The 14243-nt window shown below is 40.7% G+C and overlaps 1 long non-coding RNA gene across 1 annotated transcript in view; it reads left to right on the forward strand.

Moving 5' to 3' along the window:
- Positions 1-14243, forward strand: part of LOC116148090 (uncharacterized) — a 76829-nt gene that overhangs the window by 35803 nt on the left and 26783 nt on the right. The window lies entirely within an intron of this gene.

A 14243-nucleotide genomic window follows, 5' to 3' on the forward strand; every position in this document is an offset into this window, starting at 1 on the left:
CTGAAGGGGCCACCACAGCCACTGGTTTGCCACAGGGCAGACATGACCGCAGGGAGTTGTCATTGTATAACACAGTCAGAACTGTGGAGTGTGCTTTTCAGTCTCTCGACACCATGTCCCTGGCCCTGTCTCCCTAGTCTTATCCTAGTAGGGCACTGGGCCCTGCCTCTGAGCTACGGATGTGCAGACAGCAGAGCTCACACGGTGGGAGGGATTCCAAGCACAGGTTACAGGAGCCGGTCTCTGATCTGCCACTTTGCATAACAAAGGTCATAACTGATAGAGCCTCACTCCTAACATGTGCTCAACTAAACCATGTCAGAGTCAGTGTCCTGCGTGATGCAGGGTCAGTGAGATGCAGGGCACAGGTATGGAACTTCAGAGCCAGCAGGGACCTCTGATCCCAAGAAGTCCAACCTTCTTATTTTACAGTTGAGGAAATGAAGTCCCCGGGGAAGTTCAGTAATTTGCTTGAAGTCACATAGCTAGTGGCAAAACTGAGACTAAAGTCCAGTTCCCCAATCTCTCAATTCAGTTCTTTCTTCATTCTTACCACATTTTTTAAAAAAGCAATGATCTGTAAATATTCAAGATGATCCCTCTTTTCCCTTATTTGAAAACACTCTTAAATGTCTGCATTTTTCTTTAAGTTTGAATACTTTTCCTGTGATGCTCGATTAATAATTGTAGTTTTAGGCTTGTGTAGAATACAGAAGGCCCCCGGGAGGTTGTTTATTTGGGACAAATAATCAATCCTTTTACCTGCATATGTTTTGCCTCTTTCAAAACTTTTGTATGCATTTCTCCACTGAATTTCACAAACGTGCCACACGGTGAGCTGGGCAGCCTTGTCTCGTCATTTGACCATTGAAGGAAACGTATAGAGAGACTTTCTCTTAGCGATGGCATTGAAACTAAAACCCCACGATTCCTTAAAACAACAGAAGAGAACCAGTGAGAAGGAACAATGGTTGAGCGTGGGTTGAGAGATGTTAGTTACATCGTCAAGTTCATGGTTTGTCATGCTTTGCTGTTGTTGTACACAAAAACTTTGCCCAAGTTGCAAAGCTGCCCCACGGAGAGGTCCGCAGACCACAAAAGTCATATTTGAATTCCCAGATTATGCTGCTGTACCTTATATGAGGCCCAAGAAAGCAAGCTCTAAGCCTGATGGAAAAGGACAGGATCCGTCAGTGCGTTGGTGTGACTGGGCTGAAAAAGATTCAAAGAGACATGATCTGTCTCTGGAGACAATTAGAAAACAGAGTAGGGGGCCCTTGGCTACATCTCTCTCTTTGTTTCAAATGTGGCTGTTTAAATTTGAATTGAATGTGTTTGGGGATTTTCTACAAAGGGAGCCACTTGGAAGGCTGCCGTTTCTTGTTATCAGTCATGTTTTATTATTGAGAGGAGGGACGCCCAGAGGAATGTCAGAGCTCAGGCACAGGTGAAAAAAAATATGGGAGGGACTGATGCACGACACTACTTTAGTCCCATGGCATCCAAACTCATAGACACTGTCTTCAAGGATAAATGAAAGATTCAGTAGAAAAGACAATTTCAAAGAACTTTGAATGGGTATCATCTGAAAGGTGGAATGAGAATGTCAGGAAGGGCAGTTAATCTATGCATATTTTTTTAAGCACTAGCTATTGACTCTTACTGCACCAGTTGGAGAGAAATCAAAAGAATCAGACCCCTTGGTGGCCCTCAGGAAGTGGACAGTGCAGTCTTACCAGCTTTAACATACTTACGCCCACTAAAAACCAAAGTATGACTCAAATCAATGAGTTGATAAATAAGTGGTACTGATTAGTGTTGTGAATATGTAGAGAAGATGCTTGAAGTCTGCATTCCGTTAGACAGGAAGAAATAATCAGCAGCACCTTTAAAGTTGTGGAGTAGGGTGAGGGGGGGTAGCAGCCAAAGGGAGGGAGAGTCAAGGATTAGAGAGTAAGGAAAGACAATGTAAGTAGGTTAGGGGCACCTGCTGCTTCCTTATCACCCCTACCGTTCGTCTTTGCAAAGGGAAATATTTACGTGGTCTCCATTTGCCCTTCTCGTGCCTCAGTCAGTTCTGAATGGAACAGGGAAGTTACTCAAGCTCTTCATGCCTGACATGATCCCATCTGTCATAAAGGGAGTTATATTTCTCGTATAGATAGATGCCAGCGTTTCTGGAAGTTTAGAAGCAATGATGTTTAGTGAAAGTCCTTTAAAATGCACTGAGAGCTATAAAACTGTGAGGAGTTATTCGTGATTTTCTCTGTGTAACTTTTTAAGAGGTACCCACACTGCCTGGTTAGAACTGGGATTTGCAGCTTCCATTCCGCGTGACCACCCCGATGAAAGACAAGCTTCCTCATTTCTTTATCACGGTGTCTTTTTGCCCAGAAGAACACAGGTGGGGCAAGGTTTAGCCCAATCCAGTGATAGGTGTTAACCCTTGGAATGTGACTTTAATAGCCAATAGGTATTTATAATTAATGTGCAATAACTCAATTATGCACATGTCTTTAAATTTAATAGGCCCAGTTAAGGTAAGATCATTAAGCACCCAATTGAATGTTAAACACATATATTTGAAGTTTAACGACTATGCAGCAGATGCAGGATGGATTATGGGATTGTTAACGGGCATTAAGAAAGTTGTTAATATGGTGGGGGTATTTAATTAATGTTTTAAACAATCTACCCTTTGAAATCGGCCCAAAATGCTATGTGAAACCTGTTCGGGGAGCAGGAACCTAATTGACAGCGTTACTGTTTAAGCCCCACCACACTGAAGAACACAACAAAGCAGCCCTCTAATTAGCGTGAGAAATGACAACAGCACAACAAAAACCATGGAGTGTCTCCAATGACAGGTGCAGCAAATAACAAGGCTGATGAAAGATTCTGCAATTAAAGATTCCGCTATGAAGATTAATGGAGTATTATCTTAAATTAATGTAAGGCGGGCTATCGAGACGAGCTTCTGCCTTACAAGCATCCGTCCTTTTCTACTTCTCTTGCCTCAATTCGTTTCTGTGCCTCGGAGTCCTCGTTACTATTCCTCAATATTCAAATGACTTTTTACTTTATAGCTTCTGTATTCTTTTTCTACCTGTCCATGATCCATTTTTCTTTCTTGTTGCCTCTTATCCTCTCTCTCTCTCTCTCCCCTTCTCCTCCCTCTCTCTTACTTGGAATAATATGCTTCCAGCCCAATGTCAATGCTCTGCCTCTTACACCCAAACTCTCACTAGGGTCTCTCTCTCTACATCTACAGTTGTGTTTACACTGCAAATTAGCCTCGGAGCTCTCAAGGATCGCATAAATTTGCAATATTCAAGATGTCCTTCTCATTTAGTTTCCCTTTTCATTAAAGATTTTTTCTTTTTCTTTTTTTAAATTGAAGTAGAGTCAGTTTACAATGTTGTGTCAATTTCTGGTGTACAGCATCATGTTTCAGTCATACATATATGTATATATACATACACACATATATTCATTTTTATTAGAATATTTATTTTGGATGTCATCATCTCACGTTCATTCTCTCAATAGGTATTTATTAAGTGTCTACTACATGCCAAGCGCTGTTCTAGACACTGGGAGTACAGGCAAAGTCTGTCTATTCATAAAGTTTACATTCTCGTTGAGTTAACAGAAAGTAAATACCAAAGCAGAAGCATGGCAGATGGTGATCGATTCCATAGACAAAAACACAGCAGAGAAGCGAGCAAGGGAATGTCAGGGATGGGGGCTGCTCTTTTAATCTCACAAAGAGTGACGCTTAAGCAGCCATCTGAAGGAGGTGAGGTGGGCAAGAGCAAGGGGGCCTGTTTGGCTGGAACAGAGTGAGAGAGGCAGGAGGTCGAATCAGAGAAGTGGTGGGGGGCCAAACTGCACAGGGGGTTATTGGGAATTTAAGGATTTTGACTTTTATTTCTGGATGATCTAGAAAGCCACCGAAGAATTTTGACCACAGGAGAGAGATGAGTAAGTTAAGTTTAAAAATCACTCTATTAGCTGCTGTGCAGAGGGCCACTGAAGAGGTCCTGGAGAGGATGCAGTAAAAGTTGACAGAGCAGATTGAGAGTGGTTTGGAGCCGGGTGGTTGTAATACAGGAGGATGATGAAGTCAGATTCTAAATGTGTCTGCAGATCAAACCAACGGCATTTGCTGGCAGATTAAATGAGTCTAAACTTCCGGGGCTAAGCAATTAGAAGACTGAAGTTGCCATGTACTGAGGATGAAAATTTGGTGCGGGAATTCAAGGATTTCTTTGTGGACATGCTAAAGAGAGCTATCCAGTAGGCAAGTGGGTGTAGGAGTCTGGATTTCAAGGGAATGTTCAGGAGGAAGGCACGTATTTGGAAATTACTGGCCTATTGCTGGCATTGGAAGCCGTGAGCCTGGATTAAATCACCTAGGGAGACGGAGAAGAAGGGAGGTCTGGGAACTGAGCCTCCAGAGGTTGGAGAAATAGGAGGAAAGAAGCAGAGAAGACAGAGAACGAATAGCCAGGCAGAGAGAAAAAAGACTGAGAATGAAGAAAATGCTTCAAGTGGGAGGAAATGATCAATTGTGGCAAGTGCTGCTGATGGGATGAGTAAGATGAAAACTGAGAAATGCGTGTTGCTTTAGCAGCGCCATTGGTGACCTTGTCAGGAGCTATTTCAGTGAAGCATTGGGTTAAAAGACAGATTGGCATGTATTAAAGTGAGACTAGAAGAACCGGAGACAGTGAGAACATAAACCTCTTTGGAGAAATGTTGCTTTAAAAAAGAGCAAATATACATGAAAAAATTCTCAATGTTGCTAACTGTTAGAGGAATGCAAATCAAACCTGCATTGAGGTATCACCTCACACCAGTCAGAATGGCCGTCATTCAAAAATCCACAAATGACAAATGCTGGAGAAGCTGTGGAGAAAAGGGAACCCTCCTACACTGCTGGTGGGAATGCAGTTTGGTGCAGCCGCTGTGGAAAACAGTATGCAGATTCCTTAAAAAACTGAAAATAGACTTATCCTCTAATCCAGCAGCCCTACTCCAGGGCATATGTCCGGAAGAAGCTCTAGTTTGAAAAGATACATGCACCCCCGTTTCCATAGCAATGCTACTTACAATAGCTAAGATGTGGAAACAACCTAAATGTCCATCGACAGATGACTGGGTAAAGAAGTTGTGGTTTATAGATACAATGGAATATTACTCAGCCATAAAAACAGATGAAATAATGTCACTTGCAGCAACATGGATGGACCTGGAGATGGTCCTACTAAGTGAAGCAAGCCAGAAAAGGAACGAACACTACTATATGATATCACTTATATGTGGAATCTAAAAAAATGAGACAAAGGAACTTATTTACAAAACAGAAACAGACTCACAGACATGGAAAACAGACTTGTGGTTACCAGCGGGAATAAGGGGCTGGAGGGATAAACTGGGAGTGGGATTTGCAGATACTGTGTAGCACAGGGAACTATATTCTGTTCCTTGCAATAACCTATAATAAAAAAGAATATGAAAAAGATAGATATGTTTAACTGAATTACTACGCTATGCACCAGAAATTAACACAGCATTGTAAACCAACTATACTTCAATCAAAAATAATTAGAATGAAAAAGGGGAAATAAATGGAGTAATACCTAGAGAGAGATATGTGATCAAGAAAAAAAATATTTTTTAAGGTTGAGAGATATAATATCATGTCTATATGCTATTAGGAATTATCCAGAATAGAGGAAACTTTGATGATGCAGGAGAGAGAAGAGGTGTTGCTAGAGCGTCGTCCCTGAGTAGGCAAGGGAGGAAGGGACCTGCTGCACAAGCCATGAGGTGGGGTTTGGATGTGACCATGGTCAGCTCGTCCACCTCGGCAAAAAGGAAAGCAGAGCATATGGGCGCAGGTACGGACAGTTTCATTAAACACAATAGTGGAAGAGTGTGGGCACTCTATTCTACTTGCTCTTGCTTCTATTGCTAATCTATAGTTAAATCAGAAGTAAGGTCATTAGCTAAGAAGGGGAATGAGGAAGGAGGAATTAAGAGGTTTGAGGGCAGAAGAGAAGGCATGAGATATTCATGAGAAAAGAGGAAGAGGAAAGATAGCAGGATTGCTGAGTTCACCTGAAGCCAGTAGTCATGAATTTTAAAGTGAGATCAGAGAGGATGGTTGTAGGTGTTTTCCTGGGTAATTGTGGGCGGAGGATAGGTAGAGAGCTACATATAAATAGGTCTGGGATTTTTGCAAAGTAAGTGTAATAGAGAAAGAGAGAGAGAAAGACAGTGGAGATGAGGGTGTATGCAATGATAGGATTTAAAAAATAATGGGTGATAGAATTTAATCTAGGTGTTGGCGAGGGGACCCAAGAACATGATGGGGAGGGAAGGACAATGAAAAGGTGGTATGGCCTTTGGATTTTATGTCCAGTGGAATAACTGATCCTTAAAATCAGATTCAAGGGGATGTGAGATGGAAAAATAAAAGGTGGTAGATAGTAACCAAGAGGTCTGGAGATGACTGTAACAGAGGCTTAGCGGCTGGCACACACTGATGGCAAACATTTCCACACTGGGGAGTGCAGAGGGCGGAGGGAGTCGCAGTGGTTTGGAACTGGGAGCAGCGAGAGGAACAAGAAGGACATCTATCCCTAATGCTGGTATGGGGGGAGCTGTGGGGGGAAGAGAAACCTCTGCATATAGGAGGGGGTTACAGGAGGAGTCTTGTCCTCAGGGGAGCATTAGGTTAGGTGTAAGTTAGAGCAAGAAGAGGAGGATATTTTGAGAACAGACTGGGAATAGAAGAAAGTCTGATGACGAAGGATCCAAAGCTCCAGGGGACCCAAAAGAAAGGTATGAGGCCATAGACAGGATCTGGAGACGCAGGTATGTCCAGAGTAGTACGGGTACTGGGAGAAGGGTACTGGGGGTAGTGAATGCCATGAAGCTCTTGCCTTGGCTTCCGGAAACAGTAATAAACAGTTCATCCTGCCGGCCTCTACGAGAAATGGTGGTGGTGAGGCTCTGGGTCCTCGTCTGGAGTCGGGACAGGAAAGAAAGGTAGACTCTTGCCAAGATCTTATGGAACGTGGAGCCCTCATCTTCACTCCATTCGTATGTCCCATAACCTAAGACGTGAGGGACTGCGTGTGCAGAGAACCACTGCTGTGAGCTCCCACGGTCCTCCACCCCAGGGCGTTCTAACGGCCTTGCTCATCGTTCCTCAAAAGTAGGAGCCAATATTGCCACTGTGGTGTCTGGGAAGTGAGGGAATTGCAGGAGCTGGCAGTGAGGGGAAGATAGAGTTAATGACCAGAGAAGTGTGTAAATGGGCCCTTCTGGTGGCAATGGGCACTTTTGGAGGGCAGCAGAAACAGCGGTAGATCTTTAGCAGGGAGTAGCTGTCACAGGTGCCACCAAGAAGTGTAAGATGTTCAGGACTAAGGAGTCAGGATAATAAAACAGCATGGTTCCTTGGCGACAAACACCACTGCAATGAGGTCGACACCCAACCCTAGTTATCTCCAAGGTTGGTGTGACCTGGAGAAAAATGGTTATAAATATATGTATATACAAATACGTGTGTATATAAATATATACACAGACAGCCACTAGTGTGTATACAGGGTATATGCATATATATTATTTATATATACCGTGTATATTCATATACATTATATATATTCATATACATATTTACATATATGTGTATGTATATGTGAACATCCCATGAGAGAAAAATGACGGTAGAATATTTTCTGGAGACTAATTCCGTGACTTGGTAAAAATAACATGTTTCACTTCTGTGTGTCTAAGAGTATGTATCATTGTAACACTTGCATGTTGCAAATGCCTACCTCTTATCAGTGGACAAGACATTTCCATGATTTGTGCTTTTTCTGCCTTTTCCAAGATATACAGCTGGCCCCCAGGAGAGAGGTCAGTGTCCCTGCGAGCCCTTTAGCCTGAGCTGCACTGTCTCCACCAAGCTGTCATATTCATTCATCTTCAGACTCCCTCCCACTGCACCGCACTCACCCCCGCACCCACCCCCTCGATCGCTAAAATGGCAATACAGGGCGGCTGTGGAGCCCCGTTACTTCACCAGCAACACAGGGAACATTCTTCTCCCTGATCAAATGAGATTCGGTTACATGTCATGGGAAACCAGCATCAGCAGCTTGTGTCATTTAATAAAACCGAAAGTTACAACGTCCTGAATAGTTCCCTTAGAAGCTATTTTAAGTGGATGGCCCTTCCCCAGAAGGCCCCGTGAGTGCAGAATAACAGAAGTTAATTTTAGCAAGCACTTTTTAACCTACATTTGGGGACAAAAACGCCAGGAAACCTATTACATAATTGAAGTAAAAAGAAACCCTCTGGGCGTGACAAAAAGTTGTCTGTCTCAAGTTACTGCAAATGGAAAAATGATATACCGAGGAGCCTGGTATTTCAGAAGTGCAATAGTGAGAAACTTTACGGCTGAGAAGGCAAATGAGGGCACCTGGATGTGAAAGAACACCTGACATTCCGGGCAGCAAGGAACGTTCCTGTCGGCTGCTCACTGTCCCAGGTTGCATTAAGCTTTCCATCGAAAACAGTACTTTCATACTGACATGTGAAGGTCCAAATCCTAATTTGTTCATCAGTCAGAACCCCTAAGAGTCCTAGACTTGCATTAGCTCTTAGCGCATTGCGAACTAGAGGGACCAGCATAAGGGGATCAAAATGTTCCTGTACCTTCCGTACCTCATTCAGTGTTCAAGCTCATTATCTTCATGGATACCTGACCCCATTCTCCGGCACTACCTCTCTGTGTCACCCACCACTTGTCCCCTGCCTCCTGTCTCCTTCTCAGACCTCAGGTGACTTTTTCAGCACAGACACGCCAGCTTCACCGCAGAGTGCCAGCCTGCTCACCCACGAGTTGGGTAACCTTAGCCAGGTTACAAGAACTCTCTAAAACTCTTTCTCACTTACAAATGGGTTAAAAATATTAAGTTTGCATTGTTGTTGGGTAAATCGAGTTAAGGAAAAAAAGTATTTTGTAAATTATGATATGTTATACAAATATAAATCAATTTTCTTTCTGAATGTGATCTTTTGACTTTAAAAACCTACACAACCAAGTTCTGACCTTGGTCTACTCTCTGCTTGAACTTAGTAACCAGTTTCTTCCTTGATGAAAATGAATTTCCCTGGCAGATCTTGGTCTCTTACCCCACTTCCTGGAGCTACGCTGGACATAGCTTCCATTCCTTGATTGTCTTAGGTCAAGGAATGGGACCTTGAAGTCCCAAGGTCCACTTCCCTGAAATGCTCTGTAAGGGTCACTAATATTCTGCGTCCTTCTAAAAAGATTGCATGACACTAGCTACCCCTGCTATGTAGGAAAGCCAAGATAAAATGTGATATAAAAATGTCTCGCAATTTATCTTATGAGCTGTCATATTATTTCATTGGAAATCCACCAGAACCTTTGAGATAGGAAATATTCCAGGTTTTTCGATGAAAAAACAGAAATGTATTGAAGTTAAAGGAGTTGTTCACAGGCTATCTTTTCATGACACTTTTGCTTGAGTCAGGAAATCTAGGGTTTATTCATCAGGTTTCAGCAGGTGCCAGAAGGAACATACAAGCTATGTCACTGAAGAAGTTTAATACATGGATTATTTACAAAGAGCTGGGCAAGGTTTACAGAAACCAACAAGGAATGATACAATATCCCAGGCGAAACAACAAAAGGAGTTATTACCATTTTTAGACAGGAAGCACCAGAGAGAAGCCTGCTGCAGGAACCTGGGGAGAGAGTTATATGGGAAGTCTGTCTACTGAACACAGTCTTGCAGGGAAATAAGCAGAGAAGTCAATCAGCATCCTCATTTTCCATTCTCCTGCCTTCCTCCTCCATCTCTTGCTGTTGACACTATTGCCTGAACACAACTGGAAGCCAGAAGCCAAGGGCTCAGAACAGGCTAGAGATGAATGGGAAGAGAATCTGGAGGTATGAAATGAAAGATACAGAGAGAGACAATGATCACACTTGTCCTGGAACCCAGATACCACACCAGTTTCTCTCTGTGTCTCTTTCTGTCTTTCTAACTTTTTATTTTCAAACGGTTTTAGATTTACAGAAAAAAATTTGCTAAAATAGTACAGAAAGTTCCCACACACTCAGATTCCCCTATTATTTCTTATCTTATTGTGATATGATAAATTTGTTGCAACTAATAAATCAATCTCGATACACTGTTATTAACTAAAGGTCACACTTTATTTACATTTCTTTGGGTTTCATCTAATGTCCTTTGGTCTAGTACCTCATCCAGGATACCACATTGCATTTAGTAGTCATGTCTCCTTGGATTCCTCTCGGTTATGATCATTGCCCATGCAAAATCTCTAAGCCCATTGTCTGCCATCCATTTACTTAATTGTTCAATTCCAGTATGCTTGTGCAATGGCTTCAGAATTTTAGCCCATACTCCCACGGGAAACTTTATCAACTACAGTACAGTGTTTCTATACAGCTCCTTTTGCCTTTAGTATTACAGGCTCCATTCAAACATTTCCAAAATTAGTTAGATCAGCACATCCTCCACCCCCCACCGCCACTCCATTCAGTGAGGTTATTTCATACATTTGTGAGACAGTTAAATTGTCACATTCAGCGTTGCATCCTAGGATCCTCCAACCTCCTAAAAACTATGGCATACACCAAAGCTTATCTTTCATGTGTTAAATTCTATGGGTTTTGACAAATGCACAGTGTCATATGTCTACCATTAAAGTAGTCACAAATATAGTTGCACTGCCATGAAAATACTCCGTATGCTTCCCATATTTAACTTCCCATCCCTCGGATTCCTGGAAATCACTGATTTGTTTACCATGTCTTCTGATTGGCTCGATTTTCATTTTCTCAAATCTTTTTCATAGACCTAAAAAAAAAATTTAATAAAGGCCAACATAGGATTATTTTCATTTTCTTTCATGGATCATGCATTTGGTGTAGTGCTTAAAATCTTCTCATCAAACCTAAAGCCATATAGATTTTTCACTATGGTTTCTTCAATAATTCTTACAGTTTTGCATTTTATATTTAGGTCTATGATCCACTTTATTTTTATTTTTATTTTTTGGTGGGGGAGGTAATTAGGTTTGTTTATTTATTTAATTTTTCAAATAAAGGTACTGGGGATTGAATCCACGACCCTGTGCATCCTAAGCACACACTCTACTACTGAGCTGTATCCTTTCCCCTCTATGATCCATTTTAAATTAACTTTTGTGTATGGAATAAGTTTTGTGTCTAAGTTAATTTTTTTTTTTTTGTGGGCTTATGGACATCCTATTGTCCGAGCACCATTGTTGAAAAGATTATCCTTTATCCATTGAATTGCCTTTGTACTTTTGTCAAAAATCAATTGATTTAGAACAAATTCAGCGAGTTGCAGGATATGAAATTTAACACTCAAAAATCAGTTGTATTCCTATACAATAACAATGAATAATCCAAAAAAAAGGAAGTTAAGAAAACAATTCCATTTACAAGAACAATAAAGAGAATAAACTACTTAGAATAAACTTAACCAAGAAGGTGAAAGTCACACTGAAAACTGCAAATCACCACTGAAAGAAATTCACACAAATAAATGGAAAGACATACCATGCTCATGAATTGGATGACTTAATATTGTTAAGATGTAAATACTACCCTAAGCAATCTATAGACTCAATGCAATCACTATCAAAATCCCAATGTTGTTTAGCAGGAATAGGAAAATTCATCCTAAAATTCATATGGGATACCAAGGAGCCTCAAACAGTTAAAAACAATCTTGAAAAAGAAGAATAAAGTTGGAGGACTTATATTTTCTGATTAGAAACTTACTACAAATCTACAATTATCAAAACAATGTGATATTGGCATAAAGGAAGACAGACATAGAGACCAATGGGATAAAGTAGAATGCCCAGAAGTAAACCCTCACACTTAGAGTCAAATGATTATTGACAAGGGTGCCAAGACCATTTAATGGGGAAGAAGAGAGTCCTCACAGCAAATGGTGCTCAGAAAACTAGATATCCATAGGGTAAAGAATAAAGTTGGACCCTTACCTTGTCCCACATACAAAAAATCAACCCCAAATGGATACAGACCGAAACAAAGCAATTAAAACTACAAAACTCTTAGAAGATAATGCAAGGGAAAGGCTGCAGAGCATTGGATTTGACAGCTATTTCTTGGATATGACACCAAAAGCATATGCAGCAAAAGAAAAATAGATACATTGAATTTCATCAGAGTTAAATATTTTGGTGGTGTGCTTTGTGTTGTGCAAAAGCAACCACCAGAATGCAAGGCAATATTTGCAAATCATATATTTTAAAAGGAATTAATATTCATAATATATAAAGAACTCCTACAAATCAACAAAAACAAAACACAAACAACTAGATTAAAAAAAAGTGAGCAAGGAGCTAAAGACACATTTCTTTAAAGGATACATACAAATAGCCAATAGGAACATGGAAAGATACTTAATATCACTGCTCATTAGGAAAATGCAAGTCAAAACCACAATGAGATTCCATTTCATACCAATTAGTATAGCTATTATTTTTTTTTTAAAGTAAATAATGTGTTGCTAAGAATATGGAGAAATTGGAAGAAAAAAAGAGTATGTTTAGTTGAACTTCTACATTCTATCAGCTTTGTGAAATGACATATCTCTTAATTTTTTGATATCAGTCATCATAAGGCTAGTGGAACATATCCCTTTTGAAATGAAAACCATGCCATTTCCCACCAGCAACAAAGATGACTGATAAAGTAATTTGTTTGCCAATGTTACTTTTTTCAGACAACTGGACTGGTTGATTTTCCGTGACCGTACAGAGTGACCATTTGCAGGTCGATGGTTAAGGTCTATTGATCCAATTTCTTCAATCCAATTCAGACATCATGTTGTCTGGAATAAATGGCCCATGTCTGGATAGTTTAGTAGTTATGACAAGCATATCAAATTAATCGTTCAGCAATAAATCCTTTGCTATGCAAGCCGTTCCGAACTTAGAAATGGGTGTGGTTCCAAAAGTTCATTCTAAACTAATTGTTTAAAACTTCAAATGTATAATCAATAAAAGATTAAAGAGGCTTGAAAATATGAATTAAGTTTCTTAACCAGGCTGTTACACACACAAACACACAAAACTTTATTAACTCATGTCTTGAGTTCTGGTACTGGAGACAAAATATATATTTTGAGTTGTGATCTGGTAGTTGAAGAAACTGTGCGTTCTTCCACGTCTCAGTTAGAAATGCTAGCTGTTGTGAGAAACAAACGCTAAAACATAGAATTACTCAAATGTGATATAAATTTATTTCTCCTTGATAAAGTTTCTGACTGGCCCTTCGGCAAGCAGTGATTTAGATGAATTCCCTGTCCTTTCCTTCTTAAATTTTTACAGTTTCCAGTTTCCAACATCTGGCTTTCAAGGTCACTGAGTTAATCTGCCTGAAGCTGGGGGGATGGGAAAAGTGCATGTGAATGGTGTCCAGTCTGAGGAAAGAGGACACAGGGAAAGTGAGTGCTAAGGGTGGCACTCAACGCTAGTCCCAGTAAGCAGCTGAGGTGGAAATAACCAGAACACGCTGGTTTCAGTCTTATCTGATCAGCCAGCAGCATTCATCTCTCAGTCTCTCTCTCCTTCTTGAAAATACCTTCTTGGTCTTCACATCACACAACTCTCTGGTTTTCTGCTTTGCTTTCCTTTTTGCCGTCATGTGCTGTTTCTCCTTAAGGCTGTGTTCTAGACCTTCCTCACTGTTGACTCTTTATTTATCATTGGATGATGACTTCCACAACCCCGTGTTCAGTTATCACTTGTGCTCAGATGATTCACAAATGTATACCTCCAGCCCAGAGCGCCCCCCGTAGGACCTTATTTATAAAGCTTCCTAATTAGTGTCTCCTCTTGGAAGTCTTGAAGGCCCTTTAAACTCAACATTCCCCTAGGAACCTCACTTTCCACACTTGTACTGTGTCACCAAGCCCAGTGGATTCTTTTTTTTTTTTTTAACATTTTTTATTGATTTATAATCATTTTACAATGTTGTGTCAAATTCCAGTGTAGAGCACAATTTTTCAGTTATACATGAACATATATCCAGTGGATTCTACTGACTAGAACTTGGCTACACAAAGTGTGTTCCGAGGACCAGAAGTTGCCTTTGTGTG

The sequence above is a fragment of the Camelus dromedarius genome, chromosome 23 (genome assembly GCF_036321535.1).
Source record: "Camelus dromedarius isolate mCamDro1 chromosome 23, mCamDro1.pat, whole genome shotgun sequence".
Taxonomy (NCBI): domain Eukaryota; kingdom Metazoa; phylum Chordata; class Mammalia; order Artiodactyla; family Camelidae; genus Camelus; species Camelus dromedarius.